The sequence below is a fragment of the Brassica oleracea genome, chromosome C5, assembly GCF_000695525.1.
Source record: "Brassica oleracea var. oleracea cultivar TO1000 chromosome C5, BOL, whole genome shotgun sequence".
Classification (NCBI taxonomy): Eukaryota; Viridiplantae; Streptophyta; class Magnoliopsida; order Brassicales; family Brassicaceae; genus Brassica; species Brassica oleracea.
The window spans coordinates 4,253,277-4,267,582 of record NC_027752.1 but is presented as its reverse complement, the minus strand read 5'-3'; positions in this window follow the sequence as shown (position 1 = coordinate 4,267,582).

Genomic DNA, 14,306 nt, shown 5'->3' with positions numbered 1-14,306 from the left:
AATTGCTTTATCAGTTCCTGGTCTCATAGTTTGACAAGTGGTCAAATTCTTATAGTTTGATCAGATTCTCTTTGACCAAATTCACAAGAAACTTGTACATGTGGAAGATCAATTAATAGTAAAATAGGTAAACCTGAGATTTTCCTCAGACCAAAAACGATATAAATAGAGCTTTTCTTTAGGACTGGAGAGACTACAAACAATTTTCTTGTTATACAATTTAAACAGATATTTTGGCTTCAGGTTTGGTGAAATTTGCTTTAGTTATTTTATTAGTTAGCTATGATTATCTGAAAGACAGTAGCTGTAGAATTAACAAATATCATATTGAATATACGTGTGTATATATATATTGTGCACCACTAAAAGTCCAAGCGGTAAAGTATCTCTTTTCGGTTTAGGAAAAGAAAATCAGATTTTGAGACTGTTATAAAACGTGTCTAATGGTTATATTTTTTTCAATTCACACAATAATAAGAAATTATAGATGAGTATTTACCTCAATACGTTTACTTTTTGTTTTCTCCAAAGTTGATTCGCGTTTGTTCACAACAAGGTAAAATATACTTTTTGCGCTAAAAGTTTATGTACGGCCAGTTACACATTGTATATGTGCATGACCGATATCTTCATTTAAATCTTTTTCACAAAAACAAAAAAAAACCCATAGAACTAGGTCTTTCCTCGCAGTGGAGTACGGCTGGGCAAAATATTCGTTAATTTTGATTCGATTTGTTATCCACTTTGATTTGAACCAAAAAATCAGGATACCCTTAACTCCGCGAAGCAAAAAAAATGCTAATATGCAATCTACGAAGCAAAGCAAATGCTAATATGCAATATCCGTAAAAAAAATAAAGCAAATCAGAAATACTAATATTTTTAGGAATGGATATCTGATTGCATCAGTTATATGCATATATTCTACATATACTTAATAATTATATATTTAAGTTATATAATTATTATATTGCATATAAGTTTTATAGTATTTTTCTAAATTTATTAAATTATTTATTATAATTTTTAAAAGTAAATATTTTTGTAGTAAAATATTATTATTTTATATTATTTTGGATTTTTAGTTATTTTCTAATTTTTGTTTATTTTAACAGACTGAATCGGATATCTGATCAAAAATCTAAAATTTTCCGGATATTCGGAACACCGAATATCTGGATGGATACAGATTAAATCGAATAATTGATCATTCGAACAAAACATATAGAATGACGGATACCTCCAAAAAACTCAGATATCTGATCCGTCCCCACCCATAGAGTGGGGAGATCCATACATTTACTGAACAAAGTCAAATAGTAGAAAATATCAAACATTTTTCTTTGATAAATCACTATAATCGATAGCTGATGCCATGGTTTTGATACATGTATTGTATCGGCTTTATTACACAAACTCACTCTTAAAAAATGAAAAAAAAAAAACAAAAAGACAATAGACACGTGATTTCCCCGAACAGAGGCAAAAGGACATGCCGTTGGTCCCCCCTCCCCCTCCCCCCATAGAAATTGGTTTCCCAGCCTTTACTGCGACTCTTCCTAATCGTATAGGAATCCAGCTGATTGCCACCTATTACAAAGTCTTCAATCGGTAAAAGGGTACGGTTCTCTTCCGCAATCCGGATATTGCAGAAACATGCGGCTTGCCTAAAACCTTTATCCGGATATTTACCCGAACCCATCTGGACAACAGTGTTCCTGCCAGAAGTATTGCGGTACAACACTTTGTTACCTCCATTTTACCGTGTTGGTGATCAGATAATCTAATGAAAATTTTGGTTGACCCTTATCCTATGATTTATTCATTAATTGTTAGATATATATCTCTATAATATTATTTAAAAATTCAGGTTATGTGTGTCGGCTCTTACGTTAATTTTTATAATGATCAATAAAAAAATTATCCTTAAAGATTAAATTTTACAATCTGATTGCCACTACTCAAAACTAGTTTAATTTCTTTTTCACTTAATAAATTTTTAGATGAAATTTAAATTTATTTTTTCTTACATATCTACATAAATAATAAAAAGGAAAATATCTATAAAATATGAAATATATTAATTTATATATATAATATTTCCTTTACTTTATATTTTCCAAAAACAACATAAACAAAAGGAAATATCTACGTTTTAAAAAAACATATATGTAGATCAATTTTATAAAAAAGCATATATATCTATATATTGTTTGAAAATCAATTTTATATATGTCATTTTTGCTTTAATTTTTATAAAAGTCAATTACAAAGTTATCATTGATGATTAACTTTACTACCTAATTGCCACTATGAAGAATTAGTTTTATATCCTTTTTTGCTAAATAATATTTGTAAATAAAAAGGAAATTTCTATAAAAGTGACATTTATTTTTTATATATATAAAATGTTTTCCTTTTATTTTCCTTTATATTTCCCCAAAACAACATAAACAAAAAGGATATCTACATTTACATAAATAATAAAACGAAATCAATAAAACATGCATTATATTGATTTATATATAATATATTTTATTTTATTTTCCTTTAAAAAATTCCCAGCAGTATAAAAGGAAATATCTACGAAATATATATATATATATATATATATATAGTTCACAAGATCACAAAATTTAAAAATAAAATAATTTAGGTAATTTTTATGTAAAATAAATTACTTTTATTATATATATATTTACCAAATGATTAGAAAAGGAAATAAAAATAATTTAAACACAAAAATATATCATCTAATATAATATTTCAAAACATTATTTATATCTTATGATTAACTTCAAAACTAATAAATAATTCAAGAGGTGGACTGAATTAAAAAAAAAAATTTACTATAAATATACATATATATATATATATATATATTTATATTATCAAATAATTACAAAAACATTTAAATGGCATGAACCAATTATCTAAACAAAGAAACATATCCAAACCAAAGTTGAAATGTTTAGCATAACTAGTCATGTTTAGCATGTTGACAAAAAAAGTCATGTTTAGCAAAACTAGTTGAATCATAGCGAGTTGCTTTATCTTTACCTCACATAGTATTTCTTATTTTTATATTTACTAATTATTTAGAGCTTTAGCGGAAAACCAGCTATATCTGATCTTGGTTGGCCTTTCACCCCTAGCCACAAGTCATGCAGGCAGCTAATTAACACAGTCAACTCATAGTTCATCTTCTTCGACCTGTATCTGCATACCATTTACAATCGATAGATCAAGCTTGCCGAAAAGCAATTTCCGGAAGCTTAGAAAGCAGCTATTTCCCATATTCCCAGCCGAAAGGTCTAGGAGAAGTTCGAATCCGTTCCGTTCGGATATTTATCAGTCTTGGTTTGACATGGTTTTCATATTGGACGCAATATCAATATAGATCCCAGAAGGAGTTATAAGGGAGATTTCAAATCGGGCAACAAACAAGATCAGATCGTAGAATAGAAAAGAATTTGTTGCCGCTACTGAATCAGAGTCCACGGTGCAACAATTTTTCATCTGCTCGCGAATGCGAGAGGGAAAGACGGCAAAGTCTTAACTAAACCGGAGGTTCGAATCCTTCCGTCCGAGTCCAGTCATTACGAAATCAGTTTTCTATTGTCTTTGTACACCATCTTTTTCTTTCTGTTTAAAAATCCAATATTTTTTAAGAATATAATATTGAAATGAATTTTTTTAGAAGTATTATGATCATCCAATAAAAAGGGTTTCAATTTTTTAAAATGAACGATTTGAAGACCTATTGATTCTAACAACTATTTGTAGGGTATGAAACCGGAAAATGTATAGTTTCTGCTCTAATACCCCTTCAAGATGTTGTTGTGTTTCCAAGAAAAACACCCCATATGGATCATCTTCCTAATGGCTAAATGATTTAAGAGTTGCAATTTTGCTAGAATTTTTTTTAATGAATGGAAAAAATAAATACTACTTCGATATAACGCATATATTAAATCAATCAATGGAAAATATACAAAATCACCTATTCATATGATAATGTTTGATATGAAACGATTGAATTGAAATTTACGGAAATAAATGAAATTTTCTACTTGATCCCTATTACACTCAACACACAAGGTATGTCCGCACAGTGAAAAATGCAGACATCTTATACAATTCATATTATAGTGGGAAACAACAAACACATGTATTGTATAAACTAATGCTACATTTTGATATTCTTAAAAAATAGAGATTGTCCCTCACGCATACACGGATGTGTTTTCATTTTTAGTGTTTCCTACTTTTGTATGTTTTATTAGTATATTTTTCTTCTTCAATTTATAGCATTATTGAGCGGTATCTTTCATTACTATAAAATCACTAAAAGGTTATTTCCCTAAAAACCTAATAATGATAAAAAGAAGACATGTGCTAATATTAAAAAAACAAAGATAAAGAGCTTGAATTTAAAATGTGAGAATAAGGGATGAATCTTGAAAGTGCTTCATTCTACGGGATCACTCAGAGTGTGATTGTTTAATATGAGAGTAAAATGGTAAAAAAATAAAGTGGGAAAAGGAGGAAATAAATTAGAAAAATATGGAGCAAATGTTTTCATTAGTTTGGAGAGAAAACTTATTCTACTTTTGTTGAGTTTTCTCCAATTTTAGAGTAAAACTGCTGAAAATAGTTTTTACCCAATTGGTGGAAAGAAGCGAGAATGAGAGTAAAGTCTTATACTCCAGAGGTACATCGATTCGCACTCTCAGTCAGAACCACTTTTCAAGTGGACAAATGTCTCCATCTGCTTGTTTTCATTTTTGTTGATTTGTTCCTTCATGTTTTTTGGGGATTATTTGGCTCGCCTGTTGTCAGAAGAAGTGCGTGTGTTCACGGTTATCTAAAGTGTATTTGCCTCTTCTGTGATAATTACATGTAGTGAAGAAAATAATAACTAATATAATTGTTTGACATCATTAACAAGTGACATTTTCTAACTATGAAGTCTAAGCAAATTAACAAGTGACATTTTTTTTCACTTCATTTTTACTCCCAAATAACTGAAATCAATGTCACAGCTATTCCAACTCTTGCAAATTATGTAATTTGTGATGATTTACATTTTCGTCATTCTTCTCAGCAGTTTGTGGATTTTATTTACTACGTTTTATGGGATGCTAAGAATATTGGTACGGGAATGGATGGAACTATGTTTCTTGACCTAGGTGTAGCTTGAAGCTTGACACATGACAGACCAGTTTATTAAGAAATATGATTCCGAGGTTAAAAAAAAAAAAAAAAAAACAATCTGATGATGTAGAGAAGTGGGATTAGTCGTCGTTGGAAAATCTGGTGGGCGACGGGAGAAGATCCAAAGTGATGGAATCATTATTTAAATAAATCAGCATTTGATTTTTGATTTATTAGACGTTTATATTTGGATAGAGACTACCAATCAAGGAGTTAGATTCTCTCTCTGTTCTCATTCCTCCATCTTTCACAGAGAGAGAAAGCTATCATCGCCGGATCTTTTCCGGTGATGTTATCACCCGTGTATCGGGTTTGTCTCCGGCAAGGGTGGCTATCATAGCACCGTCTTGGCCGGCCTTTGTCTTCTGCTGGCTTTTTACGATTCATCAGATGTCTGATGTTTATGTGTAGTTTCTTCTACTAGATCTTGTCCGGTTTCGTTTTTTTATTTTCTTTTCTTAGTTTCTCTGAATCATCCTCGCTACTCTAATCGTAAGGTTTCAATCGAATCAAAATTTTAGATCGATTTGTTTCATCCTCCCCTCTTTGTTAGGGTTTAATCATCTTCAAGCTTACTTATATATTAAAAGATGATTTGGTTTGTTTGTAAGGATTTGAGACTTTTGTTTGGTTTTAATTTCTTTTGATTCGATTGGTCCTGGGTTTAAAGTTTCGAAGCGTTGTTTTGGTTCCATCTATGCTGAATCGAAATCTATTCGTGGCCGGCTCCTCTTTCTCGTGCTTCCTGTCTCCGGTATGTCTCCGGTAGAACGCCGGCTTGTCCGTCCGGCAACGACTTACCTCTGGGTGAAGTTAGGTGACGTCTCTGCTCCAAAACACGTGTTCCTTCCGAGTTTGGAGCTCTACACGTGTGAGCTATCTTGGCAAAGTCACGATCTTCCATTTGCTTTCTTTTGTTACTCGGCTTTGTCCTTTTTGTAATTTTTATGTTTGCTTTTTTAGACTTTTATTATACTTTGTCTTTGTTTAATATTAATAATACCAGATGACAAAAAAAAAGAGGACGTTTATATTTGGACATCCGTGTGAGAGAAAGAGAGTGTTAAAGTTAGGATGGAAGAATCTATTTTATATCTTTTCTTATAAAAATATATATTCTTTATATATTAAAGTACAAGTCACTTGCCCAATAAATCTTTTGACACATGGATTTTGTTTTTTAAAAAAAAAAAAGCAAACAATGCCAATAAAAAAAACTTTCGGTTCTCGGTATTTCTAAAACTGCAAGAAACTAAATTCCTAAATTTTCTCAGACCACCACAAGACAAATTATTAACCTTAACTTTCAACACGTTTTTTGCTCCTAAATTTTCTCACATCACGTTTTCAAACGGTTTCAACTTTCAACTATTATATAATTTTAAAGCAACTATTTTTTTACTCTCCATTTTTTTCCCTTAGTTTCTTTTTCATCTTTCTTCTGGTGTTTAACTTTTGAGCGTAGCAAAAATCTACCCAAGTTTATGTATCGCTTTTATTTGCATTTGTTATTTTCTATTTCTCAGTTTAACACTCTAATGCTTTAAGTTTTGTGCATGATTCAGATTGAATATCGTATTTAAGAATACTCAGGTTTCAACTTCATTCTTCAAAAAAAAAAACCAAAGCTTTGTCAGCAACTTAGAAAAAAGTAAGTATATCTGAATCTACGTACTATGTATAAATTGAGGATTTACAAATCTGTTTGTTATGGTTTACAATAATGCTTTCTTATAACATACATATTCAACTATTTTTAAAATCTGTTTATAATATGAAGTATCAATAGTTGAAATTTGGAATAAAACAGTCGATTAGTATACACAGAGGAATATGAAGGAGATCGAGAAGAATCTAAAAATGCAAGTTCAAAACAAGTAATCTAAAATGTGTTCTTTTATTTTAGATTGAGTATTCATTTTACTACTGGATTTGGATATCAAACGTATGTAGAAATATTTTCAATACAGTTTAATGTTTTTTTTTCAAATTTATTATATCAAAAAATAAATGCAAGCAAAAGCTAGGCCGTGCTTAGCACGGGTGGTAATACTAGTATATATATATTTCGGCGATATGGTGTCTTTTTATTACAATATAATAAAAAACTGTTACCATAAAGAAAATTATAAAGTTATAAACTAACACAAATGTATATATCATAATTGTAGTAGGAATAAGTTGCTTAAATGACTTTCAGGTCACTGCATGTGATTACTATTAAGATTTAAACGATAATTTGCTTTGACCAAATTTACAAAATAACTTAATAGGTCAAATATATAAATAAATATAGTTAATTTGTATGTATCAATATGAAAGATCAATTAAAATAAAATAATATAGAAATGGAAATTTGTGATTTTCCAAGACTAAAAGTTATATAAATAGAGCTTTTATACAACACAGGAGAGGTTAAATATTTTTTTGCTATATTTTATACAAAATAAAAAGCTACGGCGATCACAAAATAGTTGGTGATTTTTGCTCTAAATGTGATATTTAGCAGCTTCAATGTTTAACAACAATAATTTATCTTCAGGTATGTTGAAATTATAGAATTAACAAAGATTATTTTACTTTAGTTATTTTATTATACATCCTGACGCTAGGCGTTAGTCGGGCGGGCAATATGGGCCTAGCGATTAATCAATAAATCGGAGATTAATCGGAGTCTAGTTTTATGTATTTTTAGTATACATATTCATATACATATCAGCATTTGTGGAAATGGTGTGTAACTAGATCGTAGTCTGGTGGTGCCAGCCGAATTAGTTGCTAAGGGAGTTTGAGAGTTCGAACAAGACGCAATGCATACGATTTAGGAATTTTTTTTTTAAAGTCACTTATGTTTGTCCCACATCGACTATTTTAGAGGAAGTTGAGTCTTGAAGTCCCCTATATATAGATAGACAAGGTCTCAGCTTTCCATTCACAAATGAGCTTGTTGTAAGGCCTATATATTAGTCAATATAGTCCAAATTTATTACGATTTTCATCGGTTAAAAATCAGATCTTTAGACGGTTAATCGATTTTTACTGATTAGGCGGTGGTCCGATTAATTACCCCGATTGGGTCAAAGCTTTGGCCGTGGGGTTCCGCCAAGCGTCTAGTTGGATGATTAATCGCCTGTGTTTTTGAACAGGGGTTATACATAGTTCAAGACAATAACTGTAGAATTAACAAAGATCATATACTCCATCAGTTTCGTTTTAATTGTCGTTTTAGAATTGGACACATATATTAAGAAAACATTTAATTTTACATATTTCTAAAATAAAAACATCATTACCAATACACCTAACCACATTTTAACCAATAGAAAAAATATTAAAACATAAAATCAATAAATTTTGCATTGAAATTATAAAACGACACTTATTTTGAAATGAAATTTTTTACTTAACAACGACACTTAAATTAAAACGGAAGGAGTATGTTTTATGTGGTCTGCGTAGGTATAGGTGAAGAGATGGAAAAAAAACACATACTAAATGCATTGCTTTATGTACGAACAGTTACACACCGTATATGTGCCTTAATGACTGTGCTACTGAAGGGTGTGCAACCGGAAAATGTATAGTTGCTGCTCCTAATAGCCCTTCAAGATGTTGTTGTGTTTCCTAGAGAGATATTGTTAAATGATTTAAAATTTTCATTTATTTTTTTCTAGTTTATGATTAATAATGATTAATGAATGCAACAAAGTAAAGACTACCTTATTATAATGCATATGTTAACGATTGAATTGAGATTTTCGAAAATATATTCAATTTTCCATTTGAAACCTGTTACACTCACTCACACAAATGAGCATTAGGTATGTCCGCACAGTGAAAAATGCAGGACATCTTCGTATACAATTCAGTTTTATTCAACAAACACATAATTCTTTTTGGTAGAAAAATAACAAATCAAATATTGTATTACTACTTTACTAGTGCCACATTTTGATATACTTGTATCAGTTTTATTCTTTTTTGACGAAAGGCTTATATTTATATATAATGAAAATAAAAGCGTTTACAAGCCATGCTTATATTTCATGGCTATAGTCTCACCCAAAGTTTAAGTCCCTTAAAGCCCAAATTAGAAGATTAGAGATAGGCCCAAAGCCCACCCAGAAAAAAAGGAAGAGTTGTTTCCCGTCAGTCAAGTTTCTGTCGAAAGCCAAAGTTGCATATAGAGCGATGAAAGCGCCGGAGAGTTCAATCGGTAACTAGAGATCGGATCCGTGATCTGGCGAGTGATGAGAGAGATAATAGTTTCTGAGGGCCGGAATTGCTGGTGAAGCCTCTTATTCCTCTCCTGCCAAATCCAATAAATCGCTGACTGCCAACAGAGAAGGGTGAATCGTCTTTTGTGTTTATTTCCTTGAAGAGATTGCATCTGAAGCATAGTCCGTTCCCAGCTTTGTTGTGGTTGCAGGTCACATCTTCTCCCAATTGCTTCCCAAATTGTTGAGCTATAGGAGCATTGGAAGTATAAGTGATCTCAAGTTTCTGGATCCTGATCACAGAGAAGGCAAGCATCATCCGTTTGTAGCCCCCAACTACGAAGACGATCCCTAGTTGGGCATCGATTCAAGATGAACAGCCATGTAAGGAAGCTATGGCGCGGGATGCCCCTACAATCCAAACACTTTGAGCCCAAGGTACTTGTATCAGTTTTATTCTACAAGCTAGAAAAAATAGAGATTTCTTCCGGCGCATGCACAAGATGTGTTAACATTTTTAAAAAAAATCACATCAGATTTTTGTATGTTTATTGGTATATATTTTCTTTTTAAATGTTTTATAGCATTATGTTGAGCGATGTCTTTTGTGGTTGTCTAAAAGCACAGAGCCTAATAATAGTTTAAACTCCCTTTACTATAAAATCACTAAAAGGTAATTTGCCTAAAAACCTAAAAAAAATGGTTAAAAAAAGAAGACACCTGCTAAAAGATGTTCAAAAAAACACATGCTAATTTTCTTCCTAAAAATAGATAAAGAATTTGAAATTAAAATGTGAAAAATAGGTGAATCGTGAAAGAAGGATGTGCTTCATTCTAAAAGGGATTACTCACAACAACTTTGCAAGTGGACAAGTGGTCTCCATTTACTTGTTTTTCAATTTTGTTGGTTTGTCCTTCATGTATTTTGGGGATTATTTGCCTCGCCTGTTATCAGACGAAGTGAGTGTGTTCACGACGGTTATCTAAAGTGTATTTGCCTCTTCTGTGATGATTACTAATATAAAGTGTTTACTAATATAAAGTGTATAAGTGTTTGACAATTCTAAGTATGAAATTTTAAGCAAATCAAGTATATTTTTTTACCTCAGAATCATTTCTTTTTACCTCTGGAATCATATTTATTAATAAATTGGAGTGTCATTTGTCAAGCTTCAAGCTCCACCTAAGAGCATGATTAAATCCGGTCTCTTAGTCGGAGTTCTTAATTTATGATTTGACATTTTTTTTTTTTTTACAATTTTCGGCTAAGAGACAGCTCTTACATCTCTTAGCCGAAGTTAAAAACTCTGGTTAAAAAACTCGGGTTAATGATGGTCTAATACCTAGCTCAAAAACATATGGTCATCTATTCCCGTACCAACATTCCTTGCATCCCATAAACGTAGTAGACAATCCACAAACTGCCGAGAAGGATGACGAAAATGTAGATCATAATAAATTACGTAAGTTGCAAGAGTTTGGGATGGATGTGTGACATGATTTCACTTATTTGGGAACGAAAATGAAGTGAAAAAAAAAAGGAAAACGATTTGATGATGAAGAGGAAATGAGATTAGTCGTCGCTGGAAAATCTAGTGGACGACAGGAAATTGAAGAAGCAAAGTGATGGAATAGTTATTAGAATTAAATCAGCATTTGATTTAAGAGACGTTACATCTTGTGAGCGAAAGAGAGCGTTACAGCTAGGCTGAAGAATCTATTGTGTATATTTTATCATAAAAATAAATATTTCGGACATATGGTGTCTTGTTTTATTTTGCAATATACTCCCTCCGTTTTATATTAAATGTCGTTTTAGAGAATTTTTTTCGTTACAAAATACGTATCGTTTTCGATTATCAATGCAAAATTTATTAATTTTATGCAAAATTTATTTTTTTATTGGTTGAAATATAGTTAGGTGTATAGATAATAGTGTTTTTCTATAAGAAATGTACAAAATTAATTGTTTCATTAATCCGTGTGCCGAAACCTAAAACGACACTTATAATGAAACAGAAGGAGTAATCAAAAACTGTTTAACATAAAGAAAATAATTTTTATTGCAGTAGAGCGCATATAGAGATGCATTGTGCCTTATTCATGAACAAAGAGTATGAATAATTGATGAATCTATATTATTAAAATTGAAGTACATTTTGGTATTGTTTGAAAACATGAATATCAGTACAAATGAGAATTGTTTGGAAACATGGATAGCAGTATTTTGACTATTTTCTTTTATTTACACATTTAGTCATTGCATTTACAATAAATAAAGTACTTTTTGTATTTCTTTTTATTTATAGATTCTACCACTGCATTTAAAATCAATTTAAATTAATTAATTTATATTATTAAAACTGAAGTACATTTTGATATTGTTTGGAAACATGAATATCAGTACAAATGAGAATTGTTTGGAAACATGGATAGCGGTATTTTGAATATTTTCTTTTATTTACACATTTAGCCATTGCATTTACAATAAATAAAATACTTTTTGTATTTTTATTTATTTATAGATTCTGCATTTAAAATTAATTTAAATTAATTAATTACAATTCTGAAGTTTATCTTACCAAATTGATATTCATGTATTGACCATTATTAATATTGTATGAATATTAACTAATAGTCTGTATTAAAGGGAGATAATCTTTTCCTATGTTACATCAAATTGGATCAAGTTATAAAATTTGTAATATAATATTATGTACAATTAAAAAAATTATTATCAAACATCTATATTATAAAATATTATTTTCTACTCTATATGTAAATTACAAAACATAAAAATATACATGAGAATTTTTCATAAAACCAGCAGTTTAAAAGTTTACATTGAACACAAGTTAAATAAAACACCTGCGCCCCCGCAAAGGAGCGTAGGGTTTCTTAGCTGCAGTAATTACAAAGAATCAATCATATAATTGACACTAGAATTTAACCCGCACAACCGTGCATGTTTTCTTTTTCATTTTTCAATTGGTTAAATTTAAGAATAATTATTTGTTCGAATATATTTAAGAATGACTATGTTTTTAAATTTTTTATTGTATTATTTGCTTATATTGGAAGTATAAAATAAAGCATAATTTTAGTATTGTATCTCATTTGTCGTTTAGTAATTTTTTTGGTTTTTATTTATCATTATTTATTATTTCATTATACTATTTTATTTTATGTTTGAAAGATAAATGAAGATTCATTTCTAACAAAATTTTTGTAAATGTACTTTCAAAAATTAATCATTTTAAATTGTTATTATCATTGAATAATTAATTTTTATATAATTTTTTTACATCAATGCTAAATTAATTTTAATATCTAATCATATTTTAGCATAATTAGAATTTAAATTTTTAATTTTCGGATTTTTTAAAAAAATCTTCTAAAAAGATTTTTCAAAGATTTGTTTTTAGATTTTTTTAAAGAATATTCAGCTGCATTTCAAATAAAAATGTAAAGATATTGAAAGATATTAAAATTTTATACACTTTCTAAGAAATAGTCCAAATAAAAAAAATCACATATAAAAAGAATCATGACTTTTTTTTAATAGATAAGGCTTACATGATATTACTGTAATAACATTGACATTTTTTCAACAAAAAAAAAACTGATATTCTTTGACAGCTCATATTGTTGCAAATGAAGTGTTGGGGAAATACTTCTGTTATCATTACTGTCGACGAGAAGGTCCATATATATACAAGGTATTAGACCGTCATAAGGTCATGTTTATTCTAACAAGATAAAGATAAGGATAAACACTATGTTACAGATATACATGGAATATATACTAGATAACACACATAGTCTCTGGTTGTCTTTATCATGTCCCGGATTGGGCCTGCAGTACGGGCTGGTCCATGGTCGATCATCATTTGGTTTATAACACTCCCCCTTGATCGACACATCCGGTACAGGTTCGTTGCATGCTTAATGTTGCCTCATTAAAACCTCTCCTGATAAACCCTAAAACCAATGTGGCAAAATAGGAAACCAAGGACAGAAAAAAGAGTACAACACATGAACTCCCCCAGATGAATGCATCACTGTAGTAGACGCATTCCCATCTGGTATCCGAGTCTTCTTGAACGTTGAAGTTGCCTATGACTTGGTGAAGATGATCAGCTGGATTCTCCTTGAATGAACTTGTAAGTCTTGGACGTTGGTATGTCTTTTGGAACTCCATTAAGATGTGGTCAGGATGTACATCTTTGCTGCTGATCACTCCATGTCTTGGTTGAACTGATGGTGCTTCAAACGGTGCTCGGATGGACTTTATAATCTGCAATAAAACTTTACTTGCAGGTCCTTTTTCATGTCCCACGGATTCTCTTTGGTTATATGGCTTTCCCAAAACGTGGACATTCAATATATATTGAGTCATAGACCCATAACACATACGAACAACTTTACTTCATATCTTTCGTTCATTCGGACTTATATCTCTTCGTATGTGCCAATGGCTTTATCCATTGTAACCAATCATTCTTTATTTTCTTTTGTCGATCCATGTTGAGCTATAGACCTTGTCTATATTCGTTCATAATCATGAGTGTCTAAGGTCATACCATCAATAATTATTTGCTGCAATGAAACTCATCACACAATGAATTCGCAGTCATAAACTCATGTCCTTTTGATATCTTGCATATTTCCATTATCTTATCCATTCGTCCATGTGCATTTTGATCATATAGACTAGGATTTAGCCATGTTTAGGTTACATTTTGCATACATGAGTCTTTATCAGGTGTTGGAGTGCCACATAAAGTTCTTGGGGACATTTGGATGCATTTGGAGCTCAAAGGAGGTGAAATAGGTGATCATTGGACGAGCAGAGGATGGGAGCGAGGTTCC